Source organism: Paroedura picta, chromosome 1 (assembly GCF_049243985.1).
Source record: "Paroedura picta isolate Pp20150507F chromosome 1, Ppicta_v3.0, whole genome shotgun sequence".
NCBI lineage: Eukaryota > Metazoa > Chordata > Lepidosauria > Squamata > Gekkonidae > Paroedura > Paroedura picta.
In genome coordinates, this window is record NC_135369.1 from 159,561,353 (window position 1) to 159,581,518 (window position 20,166).

At 43.7% G+C, this 20,166-nt stretch overlaps 1 long non-coding RNA gene across 1 annotated transcript; it reads left to right on the forward strand.

The window, feature by feature from the left end:
- The first annotated feature begins 398 nt into the window (after positions 1 to 398).
- Positions 399 to 7,708, forward strand: LOC143819156 (uncharacterized). The gene is made up of 3 exons (XR_013224833.1): positions 399 to 505; positions 3,936 to 4,025; positions 7,532 to 7,708. It is a non-coding gene; the product is annotated as an uncharacterized LOC143819156 (long non-coding RNA).
- Positions 7,709 to 20,166: the final 12,458 nt, after the last annotated feature.

The window sequence follows — 20,166 nt, forward strand, 5'->3', positions numbered from 1 at the left end:
TCTGCCTGTCCCATTTCCTGCTGGCTGTCAGGATAAGCCTGGCAATGCTTGTAAATGTTTTCCTCTAAATGACATCGGAGGTGCTGAGGCCAGAAGAAAAGCTGAATTCTGTTTCTTGATTGTACCAGTTTGGCTCTGAATATTCCCCTTTGGGTTTGCGAATAAAAAGGTCCTGGTTAAACACATCAGATGGTTGATGCGCCCATAACATGTTCCCCATCAACCAGGTTTTTTTGCAGGAAATACTCTTTGAGGCTGCCTCAAACATTAACACTTTGGAACTGCCTCCCGGCCTGTACAACATGTGACCGACCCAGTCAAGTCTTCCCCTCCCCCTCCCTTCTCATGTACTGCGGTCTGTCCTGTACTTGACGGACCTAATGTTTTTACAGTCGCAGTCAGGCAGCAAAAACAGACGGTGTTTGGCTTGGCACGGGCCTCTTCTGGTGTCTTGGAGCAAGCACTGGCCCCCCTCAGCAAGATTGCCTCTTATTTCTCACCACAGGTCAGTTGCTTTACATACAGCTGCCACCTGATTACTTGGGATTTTTTAAAAAATGTAGGGCAGCCAAAGTGATAACCTGCTAGTTAGGCACTCATTCCAGAAAAACCAGAGCAAGACAGAGAGCTGTATGTATTTTCAGTTCTCCAAATTGGGGGGGGGGGCAGTGCGTATTTGTGTATGTGTGTATAGATGCGCACACAGATTTCAGAACACAGTTAACTGTGCGCAGTTGGCAAAACATAGGCATTTCATCATTTTTCATTTATGGAAGGCATTAAAATGTGAGATGTGAATATAACATGCAGTAAAAATAAACCCTATCAACAATTCCCCCTCTGTGTCACCGAAACCGTTAACCATACGGTAAGAGAGATGCTGGAGGAACAATCCTATTCCAGTGTTCAATCCCCTAAGTCCTACCAGACCACAAGAGCACCTTGGCAGTTATTTCTCACAAAAGGTACATTTAATTTCACTGGCTTGTTGGGATCAACCACATTAAACTAGATGGAAGCAGGAGGGAAAGAGGGAGAGAACGAGAATACAACCTCATACATTTAGGTTATAGCGGGCTAGAGGAAATGTTTATTTTTAAAAGCCCCCCAGAGGAAGCACTTTCCCAAGCACACAATATATGCATAATCACCCAATTTCAAGGAAGATTAAATATACACATCAGGATTCTTGAATTGTGATAATGCTTCTTCTGGGATCTTGTGGCCTTGGAAATCTGCCATTTGCCGATGCTCTTTAAAACCATCCAGATCTCTCCTCTCTCGCTTTTCCTCAACATTTCACCCCGTGGCCAACAGTGGTCAGCTTTCTTTCTCAAGCTCAACAGTGCTTCTGTTCTTCTGCCTAAAATGGGATGTGTGTTTGCTCTAACAAATAATCTCCTACTCCCTATTAAGATACGTAGGCGTTTTGTAAATGCAACCGGTTTTAGAACCAACATGGCATCTTATTTTTCCAATGACTTTTCTTTTCTCTCCTTTTTGGAATGTTGAGATGTAGTTAAAGGCGAGAGGGATGACAATGATTTGCTAATCTGTAAAAGAGTTCCATACTTATCCATATTGATGGTGTTCAGATTGTTAGGGAACACCTGTCCCTTTAAAGTCTATCCATTCTCAATCAGCCATGGAGAATACACATGAAAAATAAGGCTTCCATGTCTAATATGGTCTCTTGCTGGATGGAGAACCATGAGTGAAAAGTAGTACCGGACTTGTGGTGTGCCCTTTGATTTGCCTGCCAGAGAGAAGTCAAGTGTTCTTGGCAGCTATGCTCAAATGAAATACTGATATTCAACCTCTCTCTGCTTCCTTTCCACCCATTTCAGGGTCCCCAAGGGAGTGAACCTGAAAATATTTGACACATTCCAAGGCACTGAAAATATAAATATATAAAATATTTAAAACAAAACACACATAAACACACAACCAGGGAGGAGGGATAATGAGAGGTATGGATGGAATGCCAAACATAACAAAAAAAGTCTTTACCTGTTAATGGAAGACAACAACAGAGGGATGCACATGAATCTCCCTGGGGAGGAAGGTGACAGTTTTGGGAGCATGACTGAGAAATCCCTTTCTCTGGTTGCTACCTGTCTAGCCTCGGAAGATGGGGGCACCTGGAGGAGGGCCTCTGAAGATGATCAGAGTGGCTACATTATTGTCTCTTTTGGATACTGTTTCACATTTTGCACTCTGTAGATTTGGGCAGATGCTATGATTTATATTTGATTTACTCTGTTAATTATTTAATATGTAGAATACTGCTAATGAAAATCTATGCACACAGTACTTATTTACAGTAGAAAAATCCATAAATAATTTCAAGTTATATCAGTTCAATAACTGCTGCAATAAATAACTTTCTGCCTTCTTTCTCTAGTCCAAAAGCATAAGAAGTTATCTAGCAGATCCAACTTGTTAATATACTTCAACTTCCCTTCCCAGAATATTAATGTATAGACCAATTTTAAGGCATGGAAATGTTTAACTTTTCTTCTGTCAGTGACAGACAGCTGGAACGTCACTCCTTTTCCAGCACTGGCCAACTAAAAATCCAAGCTGCTATAAGTAATAAATATCCTTAATCTACTACCCTGAGCCTAAGACTTTTAAGCACTAACAAAGAATAATTGTAGTGTCCATGGGGACAACTGTTCTAGTCAATGTCTTAACATTTCCAATTATTCATTCCAAAAACTCCTGTGTCAAAAAACATATCTGCCAAAAAACATATCATTATTTTCTATTTATTTTCTATTTGTAATTCGCAAGATCTCCTGCCACGAACATGCATTTACATTTTAAATGCTACACTAAACTGCACCGCGGATCCCCAGCCTTGGGCTTCCCACCATCCCCCTCCCTCCCAGTACCTTGGCGGCCACAGTTTGTTGTGAAGATGATCCAGGACAAATCCAAAGCACCCCCTGTGAGGGAGGGCCACCAGGCTGAGTGCCGAACCCACCTTGCCCCCCCCCCGCAGCAGCAACGAGGAGTGCTTGAGGGCCCCTGCTGGCCCCTCACAGGCTATCCCAGGAAGAGGGCAGCGGCGGCCTGCTAGAAGCGCGGATGGGCCCTGCGTCTCCTTGCGCAGCAGCCTCCGAGCAAGGAAACAAGCCAGCCCCCCTCCCCGCCGCGTGACTCGCCCAGGAAGGGAGGCACTTACACAGACAGGTGCCCTGCAGGGGGGCAGAGCCATGCAAGAGCCTGGGGAAACCACCCTTCGCTGTTGGTTCCCTTAGCTCTCGGGGAATGCTTTTCTCAGCGGGACTTTTAAATACTGTGGCGGGACGCGGGACAATTCTTTTACAAGCATGATTGTCCTGCCAAATCGGGATGGATGGGCAGCTTGAGTTACACAGAGGCCTTGATTCAAACGGGTAGCCGTGTTGGTCTGAAGTAGAACAATAAAATCGGAGTCCAAGGATATATTCAAGGCATGAGCTTTCGAGTGCAAGCACTGTTCCTCAGACTAGTGCTTGCACTCGAAAGCTCATGCCTTGAATAAATCTTTGTTGGTCATAAAGGTGCTACTGGACTCTGATTTTATTGAGAGACCTTGATTATTAGTTTTATCTTATATATCTTAGAGGGGTTTCTTAAGTATACTTGTTTATATATTTGTATTTGGCAATAAGTGGTATTTATTATTCACTATTCAATTTTAGTTTTAGTATGCCAATAAAGGTACTGTACTGTGTATAAGAGAGCAAATCAAAATAGTCCAGGGTAATTTTAAATTCATCTTATTTTAAAATAAGCACCACTTTCTTATTGCGGTTTTTGATAAGTAGAGTTGCTCCTGTAAAAATATAGAGGTGTTCAGAGCCTAGTGCTGGACCTAGAATACTTGTAATGGAGTAGGTTACTAAAAATGAGGGGAAATGACCTCATTATACATCTGCTTGCAGGTGCCGATTGTTCCAAATGTATTCCAATGTCCTGTTACGATGCTGGTGACAAAATGCTCCCTCCCGGGAACGAACAAGAGTTCTTTTAAGGTCAGTATTATAGTTAACTATTTGGAGGGGAAATGGCAATCTAAACTGACTAATAGACTTGTCTCTAATAGCAGAGAAGCAATTATCACGTTACTTTGCTCCAAAAAGAAAAGATTAAATGGCTACCCAGGGCCCCCTCAGTATCATGCGAATCCAAGGCAAAACTGTTATGCTTTCAATAAAAGCCACTCTGTAAAAGGAACTAAATGGATTAAAAAAGGTTTGGAATTGAGTTAATTTACACTAAGGTAAAATTAAGATATGGTAAGGTACATCTATCCATTAGTCATTAGTCCTTTGCATATGTGTGTACTGGAAGGCTTGCAATGCAATCTTCAGAGCACTTTTCTGGGGCTATGTCCTGCTGGAAAGACCTGAGTAGGATTCTGAGTAGACCACCTTAGGATTGCTCTCTGAATAGAAATAGGACAAAGACATGGGTCTCTAGGGATGGCAGAAACCACCCACCCATTTTTGAATGAAAATATTAGGGATTGAAAAATTGTACCTTCCCCAATCTCTGACCATTGCCAGCACATTCCTTCTCCCTAATGGTGTCTCTACTTTCAACTTGGACTTGGTGTGTGTTGGACTATCTACTGGATCAATGGTTCATGTCTGATTTTGTTTCCATTGAACCTCTAAGTGGAGGCTGCTACCCTTCAGTGCTATGAAGCTAAACGCGAGTAATTTTACTTTGCATTGATTCTAGTCTTTGTGTCATGGTGTCTTTACTGATTTTATGGTCAATGTATTTTTATGATACCAATTGAAATTAATGTTTTCTAATATGACGAGCAGCTGAAACAACCCAGTTTAGCCCAAGGGTTAGCCCATCAGGGCTGGGGAGCTAAGCATGGTTGGTCACAGTCAGTACATGGGTGGGAGACCACCAAGGAAGACACAGATAGTTGTGCTGAGGAAGCAATGACAAATTACCATTGCTCATCTGTTTCCTGGAATGTCCATGGATGGGGTCATCATGAGTCAGTGACAGCTCAACAGTACGTTCTTCTTAATGTGAACAGGTTTAGAATCTCACTCAGGTTTTCACAGGCAAAAACATACAATGTCAGATCCAATCCCCACTTTGGCCCGTTCTGAAACAACAGTTCTCCATGGTTATTTCAAATGTAGTTGCACAAGTCTCTAGCTTGAGCTCACAACCTTCTTTGCATGCAGAAGTCTGAGGTGCAAACAACAGTCCAGATGGAATTAGGCTGCTTAGATGAAACTGATTATGCCTCAGTATCTGAATATGAACAGAAACCACTCCTCTGTGTCAGCACAAATGTAATCCACCTATGACAAAATAGATGACATTGACCTCTTTTTGCAATGACTTGGCTCAAGTCTGGCCTTAACATGGCTTTACTAATGAGAACTACCACTTTCAAATACTTGGAAAACAAATACAAAATAACATCATAAAAGTCCGTGGAGGGGAAAATACATGCAGAAAAATATTACGGTCCAGCAGAATCGATGGGGTGTGCCCCATCAGGTTCATGGGGACACTCTCTCCTCCCAAGTGAGTATGTTATTATTCTCTGTATAAAAATGTGAATGGATCCCTCTACCCTAAAATAGAGCTCAGAAGCTGCAGGTAGGGCAGAATGTTGTGGCTAGACTATTGGTTGGAACCAGTTACTAGGGTTGTCTGACCCTGACACTTCAGCAATTACACTAGCAACTGATCCACTCCCAAGCCCAGTTCAAAGTTTTGGCCTTTAAAGACTTACATGGTTTGGGACTGGGGTATCTGTTTTCTCCCATACTTTCCTGTCAGGGAATTGAGATCCTGGCTGTTCCATCAATCAAAAAACCTCCTTGGGGCGGAGGGAAGTACATGAAAGAGGGCCTTTTTGGTGGCAGCCCCAAAATTATGGAAATTTTTCCCAGGATGGTGTGTGCCTCTTCCTCACTCTCAATCTTTAAGAGGCAGCTGAAGATAGTTTTCAATTATTTATTTTAGCAATTGTTTTTTATGCATTTTATTGTATTTCGTTATTATTCATGTTACTAGAAAATAAGCCCGCTGTACTCTAAATACAGCAGGTGCTAACGGTTCATCCTGGCCCCCCCTCTTGCGGCGCGGCCTACCTGTAGGGAATGTAGGTGAGGGTGGCTGGAGTCCGAGTGGGTCTGTGTACGGCCCTTCGGCGCCAGTGTCCTGCAGCCCAGCCGCTGACACCCCTCCCGGAGCTGGGGCCGCTGGCCGCTGCTGGCTGTGTGGGGCGACGTCGAGGCATCTTCTTGGCGGGCATGGCCGCAGCCGCCGACAACCTGCCCTGTCCAAGGCGAAGCAGGTAATGGCAGCGGGCGGCCGCATGCGTTCGAACTCGGAGGGGGGGCAAAGCGCCTCCCGATTGGTCAGTCCGGCGGCTTCGCGCCTGCCGATTGGGTCCTCCGATTGTCAGTCCGGGGGAAGGGGCCTATCGGCACCCTTCCTCATCCCGGACAGGGCCTGCCGACGGAGCCCGTTCTGTTTTATTTTATCCGCTCCACAAGGAGCGGTTAAAGATAACTCAATAAGCCACCCTTGGGTAGAAAGGTGGCTACTAAAGATTTTTAATACATAAATAAGATCTATAACTGCAGAAGAGCACATTTTAGTAAATATGGGTCTGGGAATATTAAAACCGTTTTGGAGATCATAGGTTTGAATAACGAATATGCAAAGTGTGGAAGCCAATTAAAGATATGAGAAAAAAAATCCAAGTTTGATATCCAGTCTGGGATATCAGGTGGTTGTTTTGTTTACTTCCCTGATAGGCTGACTTTCTCCCTCATGGTGACCAAGAGTGGCTTCCACTGTTCTCCTCACCACCTCCTCTTCTGCTGCTGCCAGCAGAAAGATCATTTCTAAATAACTACTCAGGTCCAGCTTTGGTTGTTGCTTAGTACAAACAACAGCCCCACCCATTCACTGAGCATGTAGGGGAGGAGAGATGAGCCTACTACCTCCACAAAACCACCTTGTCGCCTGCAGGGTGTTGCCATGTGGTAGGAGTGGCTGCATTTATGCCACCCCGCCCAGCAATCCACACCCTGCTTTTTGGAAATTTGCCAATCTCGGAGAAGGAAGGATTCATGCAGCACTTCCTCTCCATGGCAGACACTTATAGGATTGCATGGGGTTGGGGGAAGGACGAGTGGGTTGGATTGGGTGATGAATTAGAATGATTACTTTAACGGATGATTGATTTAGATGGAGTTTGCATTGATTGACAAATGGAGTGGCCACTTCAACTAATGGGAATAGCGCAGTCAATAGGTAGGTTTGAAATATTTTGTTACAAAAGAGGCAAGGGAAGGGATGAGGATCTCAAGAATTGAGGAGCAGGGGAGGTATGGTGTTGGGAGAAGATATTACAAATGAAAGGGTGTGACATACAGAAATGCTCACATCCTTTCTATTCTTTGTTCCATCCCATGATAAGAAGGTAAGGGGGCTAGGAAGGCTAACCTTTTGCTGACATTGGTGTTTTTTGTTTTTTGTTTAGAATCGTGCAGTGAAACTTCTCTCTCTTATACATCTGCTATGCATATCTTGAAAGCACCTTCTTCATTGTGATCAAATGAAGGGTAGAAGGGTAAACTCCAGGGGTTCTCAGAGGCAGCCACAGAATCTTCACTTCAAGGGGAAAATCTGCAAGCAGTGGCAGGAATCATTTCATGATGAAGAGATAACTGCAGGGTCTGCTATACACTGTGAGAAAGATGAGTGTCATTTGTGTCCTGCTTCCATAATAAGGGCAATGGTTTATTTGTTTTTACTACTCCATGCAGTCATGTATAATTTAGGAGGGATCTAAAATGCTGATTTATTTAAAAGCTTGAATAGAGAAAGAAGAAGAAGAAGAAGAGTTGGTTCTTATATGCCGCTTTTCCCTACCCGAAGGAGGCTCAAAGCAGCTTACAACCTCCTTCCCTTTCCTCTCCCCACATCAGACACCCTTTGAGGTGGGTGAGGCTGAGAGAGCCCTGATATCACTGCCCGGTCAGAACAGTTTTATCAGTGTCATGGCGAGCCCAAGGTCACACAGCTGCTTGCATGTGGGGGAGTGCAGAATCGACATGCCAGATTAGAAGTCCGCACTCCTAACCACTACACCAGACTGAAGTAGCCACCTTTTGGAATAGAACGAATACAGAAGTGGTTCTATAACTTTACCCTCTTAGGACATTGTAGCCGACACACCTCTGAACAGTGTTCACGAAGTGCAGAGCAAGCACTTACCATGCAGTCTTGCCACTGACGTATTTGTTCCTGCAGCCTCAACATTTATTGGGGTAAACAATGCCACGTGACTATTTCCCTCTTCCTTTCAGATTTTTTCTAATGAGATGGCTTTTAAGGTAGCCAAATTTTGCACCTCAGCATGTTTAACAAAGAAGTAATGGTTCAGTCTATTCTGTTCTATTGAAATCAGCCTATTATATGGATCTGAAATTTTCCTTCTAAGGAGCGTATACAATACAAAATATGTGTTCTATTAAAATTATTTAAATCATTTAAAATTGTGAACCATTATCAGGAATACCATTGCCCAGTCTTTAAATTCAGTTTCATCCTAGCTGTCCCTGTGGGGCAGTGGTCCCCAACCTTTTTATCACCGGGGACCACTCAACGCTTGACAATTTTACTGAGGCCCAGTGGGGGGGTAGTTTACTCCTCTACTCTCAACCACTGCCCTAACGCTCTCTGATTGCTATGGTAATGTTGAAACATCCCTTCAAAATAAGATACAGACACGCCACGACAATGAACACAAGGAACATTTTATTTTCATGGAAATTTTAACTCATGACAATGACAAATCAATGGGAACCCTGAGCTTGTTTCTCTGCAACGAGATAGTCCCATGTGCGCCTGCCAGATCGTGGATGAAGTAAAGGGCCGGGGGGGGGGGGAGGGAGAAGGCGTCCTTTGCGTCCCACCTCCAGTTAGTCGGCGGCCCACATGTGGTCCGCGGCCCACAGGTTGGGGATCGCTACTGTGGGGCATTCTGATGGAAGTTCTGGGCATGTTCTGGAGGGCCCAATAGGTGTTAGCCCTGTCTAGAACGTGGATAGGAGGCCTCCAATGAAGTCCAGGGCTGCTATGCTGAGGCAGCCAATGACAAACCACCTCTGTTCATCTCTTGCCTTGAAAATCCTCCAGGGTTGCCCGGTAGAATGCACCTCTTCTTGTCTCCAATGTGCTTCGTATATATTCAGTCATCAGAACTGATGCATGACACACCACCGTGCAAGAACGTTTGGTGTCTCTGTAGTTCTGCTTTCACTGGAAAGCCAATTACCCCTCCTGTCTGCATTTTGCTCTAGAGACTTATTAGGATGTATATGTTGTATACCCGCCATGTACAATGCTCAGACGCCTGTTGACAAACATAACATAAATATCGAAACACGAAGCTTGAGGCTTTCTTTTAAATTGAAATAATGCCGTAACTGTACACTGCGATAGTGTAGCCGGTTTCCGACAGAAGCAGGGAGCCGAAAGACAGACGGTCATGTGGCCTTGAATCAGTGATTTAAGAAAGAAAATGACTTCTGCTGTGGGTGAGAGGAATAAATTTACAGCAATTATCTCTGGCATGGGGGGGAAATGTCATCGAATGCCAGTTTCTTCTGTGTATTAGTGTGATAGCTTAACTGGGCCTCCATGTAAAGAAGCAGTCTATTTCTGTACACAGGGACAAATAACAGGATAAAGTTCCATCTTATGCGTGACCGGAGTGTAAAAACAGCGGTGCAGCCTATAAGCCCTGGCCTCATCCAGCAAGGCAATTGTGTTCTTAGCCCCTCTGAACAAGTGGCGGATGGAATGTGGAAGAAAAAAATGGGAGCCTGTCATTCTCACTCAAGCCGTCTGTAATCTTGAGTTTCCTTGGCTGGTGGGTCTGTGTGGTCTAGGCAGCCTCTTCCTGTTAGAGCCAGGAATATAGTTTAGTACACAAAAGCAGCCTGCAGATGCTGCCCAAAGGCTTATTAGTTAACAAGTGCATTTCTGCCCCCACTTTCAAAGGTCAATCAACACACAGGGGTAGTCAAACTGAGGCCCTCCAGATGTCCATGGACTACAATTCCCAGGAGCCCTTGCCAGCATTCGCTGGCGAATGCTGGCAAGGGCTCCTGGGAAATGTAGTCCATGGACATCTGGAGGGCCGCAGTTTGACTACCCCTGCACTAAACTATCATAAGTGTTGCCAGGGCAAAACGGAGACCTTTTCTGCACAGAAGCATCTAAGGCAGGGGTAGTCAAACTGCGGCCCTCCACATGTCCATGGACTACAATTCCCAGAAGCCCCTGCCAGCATTCGCTGGCAGGGGCTTCTGGGAATTGTAGTCCATGGACATCTGGAGGGCCGCAGTTTGACTACCCCTGATCTAAGGTGTGCCGCTTCCTGTTCAGAAATCTGGACTCCGCTAACGTGCGGTTGCTCGCTTCCGGATGGGAGCCTTCTCCTGCGTTTGCAGACCACCTTCTCCCGGGTTCTTGCTTCCTGACAAGGCAGGTGGCTGAGCAGAAGTCAGGACAATCCCCCCCACTCCCCATGTTTTGGCTTGCCAATTACTGTGATGTGGCTTCAGCCACCAATCACCTTTCAGTGCCGTATTCTCAGACTCTAGCGCCCCCAAACCCCACCCCAAACATAGAAATACAATGTTTTTCATTTTAAAAAATCAAGATCTGCGTAGCAACAGAGATCTGCTACAACATATAATGATTTATAGTTACCGAAGCTGTGTTTTCATGTCTCCCACACACACACCCCTTTGCAGGAGAGCTCCATTTGCAAGCAGCATGGATGGGTCCCTTTTCCTTGGCTCCGCAGCATGGCTTTAAACACACCAGTGCAGCGGGGCAAAGGAAAAAGCAGCAAGGAGACCCAAGGAGACCATTGCAATGCATTTCCATCTTTTCATACACACACACACATACAATTGCCTCTGCAATGCAGTTCCAGGGAGCAGGCTCCCTTGCCAACCCTGCAGGAGCGGGATTTATAAAAAAGTTCTTTCAAGAAAGGATGGGGGAAGGAGGATGGAAGTGACTCCCAGGGGTGAGTAGGTAGTTGGGTGGGTGGGGAAAGGGACAGCTGAGTTTTCCCTGCCTCATATCCTTGCTGCGACTTGTTGCTCACAATGGCCAGGCAGAGTCGCACCCCCCACCCCGGAGAGCCATGGGAGGGAGGTGAAATCATGAGGAAGCCTGAATAAACCCTGCAAACAAGCAAAGGGTGAACCATGGAAGATGACGAGTGCGGAAATGGTCTGAGTCTCCTTCCTGCAGAACACAAGGACTTCTCCACTGACTTCAATTGCTACGCGTGTTGTCTATGCAGTAGGCAAGTGTATTGCTCCTCAGAAGGCTGCAGCTGCTTTAGAGCAAAACTCCAGGACACCGCAAGTTGTTTCTAGCAAAATGGCCACATATAGCATTGCTATCTCTTAAAGATGTGGGAAATGTAACTTGCCCAGCTGTCTATGCCATTGAGATCCCATACGGTTGCCAGGTCCCTCCAAGCAGTTGGCAGACAGGGCGCTTACTGGGAGCTGGGAGTTTCAGTGACCTGCCAACCATCACATACATCTTGACGCAGAAGTCAAGTAGGCACGTCAGGGATGTCGGGGTGAATTAGCTTCTACCATAGAGTTTTTACCCCCAAACCAGAGCATGATCCTGACATCCCTACTTCGCTTCCAGGTCATGTTGTAGTCACAGAGGCATGCCACTGAAATGTGGGGTGCTCCTCCTTTATTTCGTGGTGGGGGCTCACAGCAGGGGGACATCTGGCCCTATCAACGGGTCCGGTATCCCAAAGAACCCAGTTTAGAGATAATCTAGTAAACTATAGTTAAGGCTTCAAAACAGGATGGGACTCGTGTACTTGTTGCTGCATAACTGTGATGACTGGTCCTACGTTGCTTGCTTTATATTGTGCAAAAGAATATATTGCCTTCTTTATTGGGGAGGCTATTGTTATTTGCCTCGAAAGATGCCCAGGCCGAAAGCTTGCCTCAGCAGACCTCAGCGAAGGCGAGAGGCCAGGCTGCTGGTTAGTCATCCTTTTCTTTGAAGGTAAGGAAAGAAAAAGGAATTCAAGTCAGCAATCTAGTTATAATCAGAGAAAGCTGGAAAGGAAGCGATAAAGCCTGTGCCAGGTACCCCTTGGCAACCAGTGGGAGGTGGAGGGATGGGAGATTTGCAGTGATGGCACTGTATGGCTGGCATGCAGTAAAAACAACATGGAGATACTGGCATTTAGGGGAAATGCTATGACAGCAGACATTTTTACCCTACTGACTTTCAGAAAGTACGGGAGCGTACGAGCATTGCATGCAATGAGATGATGTCATTTCTGGTGTGCACTGGAGGAGATGTCACCATCTTGCTGATAATGGTGGCATCACCTTGCCAATCCTCATTTTCCTCCATGTAAGTACATGACCAGCCAGGTGGCTAGCACCAGGGGGGAGAGTCCCAGAGCAGGGGATCACCTGCACCAAGCAGAGGCCTGGCAACCCTATTTATTATGCAAGCAATTGGAAGATTTAAATCTCATTTGCACTACATTGAGGCCCAACTGCATAGTATGTTTTCCCAGAATAAGCTCTTGGGCTGGCTAACAGACGTGTTCCGGGATCTTTGTGAAAATGGAGGAATTCAAGCTTGTGGTCATATAATAGAATTTTGGAACTGTGTGTTGGATCAGTTCTACAATACCACCAAGGCCTTACAGGATGCACTGGAAGCCCTTGTAGGGTTGTCAGACCATACCACAATCTATTCCACATGGCAGCAGCCATGCCAGGCTCCCAACAGGAGTTTGCAATGAGGCTCTTTCGGGGGAGGGGGGAATAGGGTTTTTTTTTTAAAGAATGCAGTAGCAATACTGCATTCCTAAACAGAAAACAAAATCCACAGGAGGCTCCACGGCACTGTGCAGCATCACAGAGTCACCTAGGGCATTTTGTGTCCCTTTCGGGATACTGTAGTTGGCCCAGGGCGGGGGGTGGAGCTGGGTCTGGAAGGCCTGACTCTTCCCTGCCAGATGGATCCGGGCTGACATAGACCCTGATGGTGCCCTCAGCAGAGCAGGAAACACAAAAAGAATCTGCATTCCCTTGCTGATTCAGGTCAGGCCCAGGCCAGTCTTGGGCCGGCATTTACATCATGTGGAATCAGGGATTAGTCCTCTGTCACACGAGCGCAGGCCCAGCCTTTCCCCCTCGTGTGGAAACGGTCAGTGTCTGGCAACTTCTGGGGGAGAGGCAGTGACTGGCGAGCACTGGCATCACATGTATCATAACATAACTTCTGGGGAAAACCAGAATAATAATAGTAATAATAATAATGATGTTGATGATGATGATGATGATAGTTTGCTCTTTCTCTGCCAGAAGGAGTCTCAAAGCAGTTTACATTTACCTTTCCTCTCCCCACAACAGACACCCTGTGAGGTGGGTGAGACTGAGAGAGTCCTGATATTACTGCTTAGTCAGAACAGCTTTATCAGTGCTGTGGTGAGCCCTAGGTCACCCAGCGGGCTGCATGTGGAGGAGCAGGGAATCAAACCTGGCTTACCAGATTAGAAGTCTGCGCTCTTAACTACTATACCAAGCTGATATCATGTTGCTCAAGAAATTGCTAGAAATTCTGTGGAAACTTTGTAGAGCAACAGGAAATCACTTCCTGGGAAAACATTAGAGCAGCATTTAATCTACTCCCACCTCTTGGAGAGCCTGTAGGCAACAAGTATTGCCAGCAGGAGGTCAACCCTTAGCCTTTGGCATATGAGACAGAATTTGGTGAAATGTGATTCAAAGCAAAAGAAAACTTGCCCAATACAGACTACAAGTATACAACTCAACAATAAATGGCTTAGCAAAATGGCAATCCATTAATATTACTAGCCAGTCTCTTCACTCCAGCAGGAGCCAAAATGGAGAGCGCAGTGATGTTGTAATGCTCCAGGAATTCCCTGAGCTCTATGGTAATAACCATAGAAATGTAGTATTTTATGTGTCTTAAGTGTAGTCTTTTATGTGCCTTAAATTTAAAATGTGAAACTATAATGATCACTATGTCAATCTAGGGCTAAGGAGATTGGTATTCAATCCCCATGTTGATCTGAAGTTTACTGGGTGACCTTGGCCTAATTAATATCTTTGACACTGAAGTTGTTGTGAGGCTAAAAGGAAAGAAAACAGGAGCTGCAACAAGGCAAAACAAAGAAGAAACAAATTTTGCAAAAGTTAGTGTTTAGATAACCCCCATGTGTTTCACGTTCAGCTTCATCAGTGGAAATTTATTTTAGATACTTTTATATACTAATTTCTTTCTATACAACACTTGAAACAGGATCCATTAAAGATCCTTTTCCTTTTGAGCCATTTGTTTCTTTCCCTTTGTGAGGAAAAGGAGGAAAATGGGGCTCAGAATAGCCACGTTGGACAAAGATTCCATCTGTTTTTTCTCATATCACATAGACACAGAACAAACATAGGAAGAAGAAGAAGAACAGTTGGTTCTTATATGCTGCTTTTCCCTACCCAAAGGAGGCTCAAAGCGGCTTACAGTCGCCTTCCCATTCCTCTCTACAAAAGCAAATTACGTAACTTGACATGTTTCAGTGGTCCTGAGGGTGACCAGGATCCCTGGGATTTTGTTTCCCCAGGATCCAACTCTTGGCATCTTGATGGGAGAAAGAAGAAGAATATATTCTGCCCTGAGCTCTTTGAAGGAAGGGCAACATTAAACGCTAATAAGGGGATCAATATTTCAAGCAAGCAAGTCTTCCGCCATTTTGATAATATTTTGTATGTTTCGACTATCTGTGCAGACGCTGTCTGTTTGCCTCTCCAAAGCTATATATAAGATATTGGAAAGGGCAACAAATGCTGACAACACATTTATAATCAATAATAATAATACAACCATTATCATCACTATAAATAATAACAGCAAAAGCTGTCTTTGCAAGACAAAGGATGAAACAGTCAGCCACATGGTCATGCCTGTAGTAAAATTGCTCCAACTGACTATGACGAATGTCACAACTGGCTATATTCATGGCATGTGCATGGACAAAACCCATATAGAAAGGAGGGGACTTGACCCAAAAAGCTGGCTGGATCCAGCCCATGCTAGGGTGTAGGTAGGTAAGTTTCATCAACTTTTATTTTAAATAAAACTACAACTGTGGGGTAGATTTGGCAAAATGAGAGTATCAATTTAGTTACACTTCTATGCTTATTTAAATAATTGGATCCATTCCCATGGATGAACTTTTAAAAGATACTCCCTTGCATAGGTACAATAAATGTAGGGGTACAATCCTCTTCCTCTGCCTGAAGTTACTCATAGGATCATCCTATTTTACTTTCACTCATCATAACCTAGAAGGCCATCATGGCCTGTTGTAGACCACTGAGCTACACAAACTAATATGGGAAATATTGACCTTCCCTGTCCTTAAGCTTTCTAATATCCTGAGGGGTATAGCAGACAAAGGGCACAATTAGACCCACATTCTGCCATTAAAGCTTACATACCTTCTCTTTTTAATTTACTTAATTTATACTCAACATTTCTCCCCAATGGGGAACCAAAGAACATTGTTCTCCTCTCATTCATTTTATCCTCACAATGATCCTGTGAGATAACAAAATCACAGTCCAGTAGCACCTTTATGATGAACAAAGATTTATTCAAAACTTGAGCTTTTGAGTGCAAGCACTCTTCCTCAGACTATGAACTACCATCATGACAATGGGAATATAAAGCAAAAGTTAATCCTGTTAAGTTAGTAAACTGTCACAACATCCAAATACAGCCAATATGACAATTCTTTGCTAAAACAACCACTCAGTCCCCTCGAACTCAATTGTAGTTCACAAAAACATATAGGAGAAATAAAACTGTCTATGTTAGTTATTAACGATTTTTGCTTTACCATTTGTTGCTGGCCCCATTCATCTCCAATTTTCCTGTGAAAAAGCTGTGCTGGCAACTATCTTGTTCTGAGACTAGAGAGTTAAATTCAAAATTACATTACACATTATTAACATCACCTTACAGTCACATTGTCACAAATAAAATAAATTGTGAGGAATGTGGATATACAAGTTGAACAAGGTTAGCATGCATAGTGAGATAAAAAACTTATGTCCTTGTTGAGTCCATGGTATGTCATAGTTTTGAGTGTTGTAATAACTTGCATTTCTGCAATCTCCCTTTCTAGTCTCTTCTTGAAGTTCCTTTGCAATAAAACAGCTACTTTAAGGTCTCTTATTGAATGTCCTGGAAGGTTGAAGTGTTCCCCTAAAGGTTTTTTAGTTACGTGGTTTTTGATGTCAGACCTGTGTCCATTAATTTTTTGCTGGAGGGTTTGACCTGTTTGCCCTATGTAGAGAACAGAGGGGCATTGTTGGCATTTTATGGCATATACAATGTTGGAAGATGAGCAAGTGGATAAGCCACCCATTTGAATTTATCCTGCGAGATAAGTTAAGCTGAGGGAGTAGCTACCTCAAACTCAGGTAGTGACTTTCCATAGCAGAGTGGGTTTTGAACCTGGATCTCCCACATCATTGCTCCACACTTTCGCCATGATACCACACCAGCTCTCCAAAGTTGCAATAAGATCATAGCTGAAGTCTATAAAATTTAAGGCAGTAGTTATTGTATATTTTGTATTAGTTTTCTGGCATTATTCTCTAAATGTGTAGTTCAGCTTTATTTCATATCATGTACTGTAATATGTTTCACTGAATTATTCTCCAGCCTCGTAATCCTCCTCCAACAATGCTGTATGCTATTGGTTTTAGTGTGCTGTCCTCTAATTTTGTTCATTGTATCTTTTATATTGCTTTTACCACCTTGTTGGTTTGGTTTTGGCTGCAACATACCTTGAGTCTCAGTCAGAAAGATGTACTATAAATCAGGTTATCTATCTATAGATATAGATATCTATCTGCTGGTAGTATTATGAATTTATGGTTGGTTAAGTACCACTTGTCACTAGACACAATACAGAATATAAAACAGGCATTGGGCCAGCCCTTAGAATTACAGATGAAGAAAAGGGGAGGAAAAGGCGTAAGGGATACATGGTTGGGAGCAAATATTATACAGAAATAAGGAATGTAACTTTGAATGCTATCATGCTCATGCAGCATGACCCAATTTAAATACCTAATTTACTGAGATCTAGGAAACAGAAAGCTTTTAAAAGAAAGCCGAAGCGACATAACAGCTTTATTTTAACGTGCTCGGAATGGACATTGAAATGCCATTCCATGTGCTGAAGCCTTCTCTTCCTGGCTTTCAATTTGTCACGTGATAAGTAGTAAATATGCATAGGGGGAAATTAGCATTCTTGGTCATGGTACAGTTCTGAATTTTCTTTTGAGCACAGAAGAAGAAGAAGAAGAAGAAGAAGAAGAAGAAGAAGAAGAAGAAGAAGAAGAAGAAGAAGAAGAAGAAGACGACTACTCTTGTCTTTGGAAGACTTCCACCCCACCCCTTCACAGATAATCCTTCCAGGAACTCAAGAGCTGCTGTACAACTGCCGTCAGATAAGCAAACTACAGAGCTTCAGTTCTCTGACTCCTGGATCTAAAGGGAGGTTTTATGCAACTCATGAATAAATTCTACCACCTTTATCGATGCTGAGGAGTGATACAAAGCCACGTTTCCAAAACATCTTAAAATGAAAGAGTGCTCCAGCATTACTGTCACTGTTTTTAATGCATAACTTAGTTCTAGGAAGTATGAGTCTTAGATGCTGCATTATTGGCAAAAGATGTTCATGTACTGCAAGTTGTTCTCAGTCATGGAAAATGCAGATCTCCCTATGTTGGTATATTTATAGTTGTGTATTACAGAGATTAAGTATGGTCCTCAGAGTTCTCCTTTAAAACTATTCTGTGGTCATTTAGAAATCCATCCAGTTATCGACCAATTGGCCAACTCAATGTTTTAAGCCTCACTTCTTTAGTCTAGCAACTACTTTTCTATCTTAGAATACGGCATATAAGTTTAAACCAGATGAAACCATGTAACTGCATTTTTAAAAACTTCAAAACCATTTGAACTCTTTTGACCTTTTCACAGTTTCCGCTTAACTCACTTACTTTAATATCAGAGCATCATGTGACCAAGGGCATAATTACAGCATTTTCCAGCATTAAGACTACAAGCCCCATGATGCATTGCGCCTCTGAACATCCTTAAAAACATTCTGGGTCTTAAATGATTTAGTAAAAGACATTCAAGATAAGACATTCAACAATAATAGCATGAATCAGAACCAAATAACAGTTTAATCAAGTGATGGGTTTTCCATGAAAATGCAATACTTGGGGCTGCAAAATCAGCATTAGAAATAGAATTCCACCTTATGACCTCACACTTTATTTTCAAAAGCATTCCATGTGAAAGCTCTGAAAGATGCGGGGTCAGCTCACGTGGCTACAGCTCTCAGCAGGGTTAGAGCTTCCGTATGGAATTTTTACGTGCATCTCTTTGACTACAGAAAATATAGGACCAAACATTTTAGAAGAGAGCTGAGACTACACTTTTGCTGTTGCCATGCCTAGTATGCCAGGGACTTATTATTTTCATATCCTTCTAGAAGTGTCAAATCACATGCTAACTCTTGGGGGTAGCCCATCTCAGCAGGTCTGGGTAATGGAAGACCTATGAGAAGAGATGCAAATGTCCTCATTGTATAAAGAAGAGCAAGCAGCAAGAATGATGATCCCATCTCAAGCCTGAGGTAATTTATTTGAAAAGGCCAGATAGCCAAACCAGAAGGAAAGCCAGAGTAAGGCTATAGAACACCACGAAGCTCAATAAAACGAAATGTGTCATCGGGAGACCGGTTTTCCTCCTGCTTCCCAGAACAACTAATAGAGTTTATGATTTTTCTTTGAAAAGATGAGCGCATGCAGCTCTAATGATGCTGATTCACTGAGATTATGAGGTAATGTGTAAAAGATAAGGGCAGGATTGTATCACCTCAGGAGATCTCAGCAATGAAAACGTTACACTAAATTTTACTATGGCATCAGCTTTTACTGTAACCAGAGACTATAAGGCCTGACTACAGTTTAAGCAAGTCAGACAGTGAAATGCTGACAGGAATATGAGTCTTATGTGCAGTTTAAAATAAGGCAAGAGAAAGGCCTTCTGATACTCTGTGAGGGTGTAAAACAATATCGCAACTAGGGTTGTGGTTCATACATTCATGGGTTTATTCAAAACAAAATGTGTTTAAACGTGTCTCTGTGATAGGTGTATGGCTGCAGGCAAGTCCTCTCAGAAATATGTTTCTTGGTCTTATTTTTAAAAAACGCTGAAAATTGCATTGGTGAGAAAAAGACCAGGAAAGTTGGGCTGAGGAATTCCCCCCTCCCCATCACAACAATGCCCCTGCTCATTCTTTGAGTGCAGCAAGGGCTGTGCTGTGAGAACTTTGTTGGGAAACCTTACCTAGCCTCCCTACAACCCTGATCTTGCCATTTCAGACTTCTTTTTATTCCCAACATTCAAAGAATATTTCAAAGGAACACAATTTGAGTCCCTCAAGGATGCCAAAACGGCCATTTTGACATGGGGTAAATCAGAGAGTACAGAATTCCTCAGAGAATGGTTAGACTGAGAGATGGAAACACTGTCTTCAGAAGTGTACAGACCTAGGTGGAGGAAAAGCCGAGAAACAATAATTTAACATTTGGATATTTTTTTTGTTTAATAACCATTTCGATGATTTTGTAGTACTACTTTTTGACTTACCCTCATTTGGGCCCATTATGCACGGCTGCCGAAACGGCGATTTCGGGTCACATGGAAAACGCGGAGGGGGAAGACGCGACGCATACCGGTTATGTACGGGGCGGGGCGCGACGGCGGCAAAACCCAGAGTAACCGATTATGCAGCGGCGATCCGGGCGCCGCTTCTGGTTGCGCCCCGGTCACCCGGAAGCTGCGCTTTCTTCCGCGGTTCACTGACACGGCTTTTTCAGCGGCATGCACCGAAGCTGCGGCCGGTTGCAGCCGGCTCCGTGCGTTATCGGTGATTTTAGTCGCCGCCATTCCACCCCGAATGTGCGCTAAAACCCC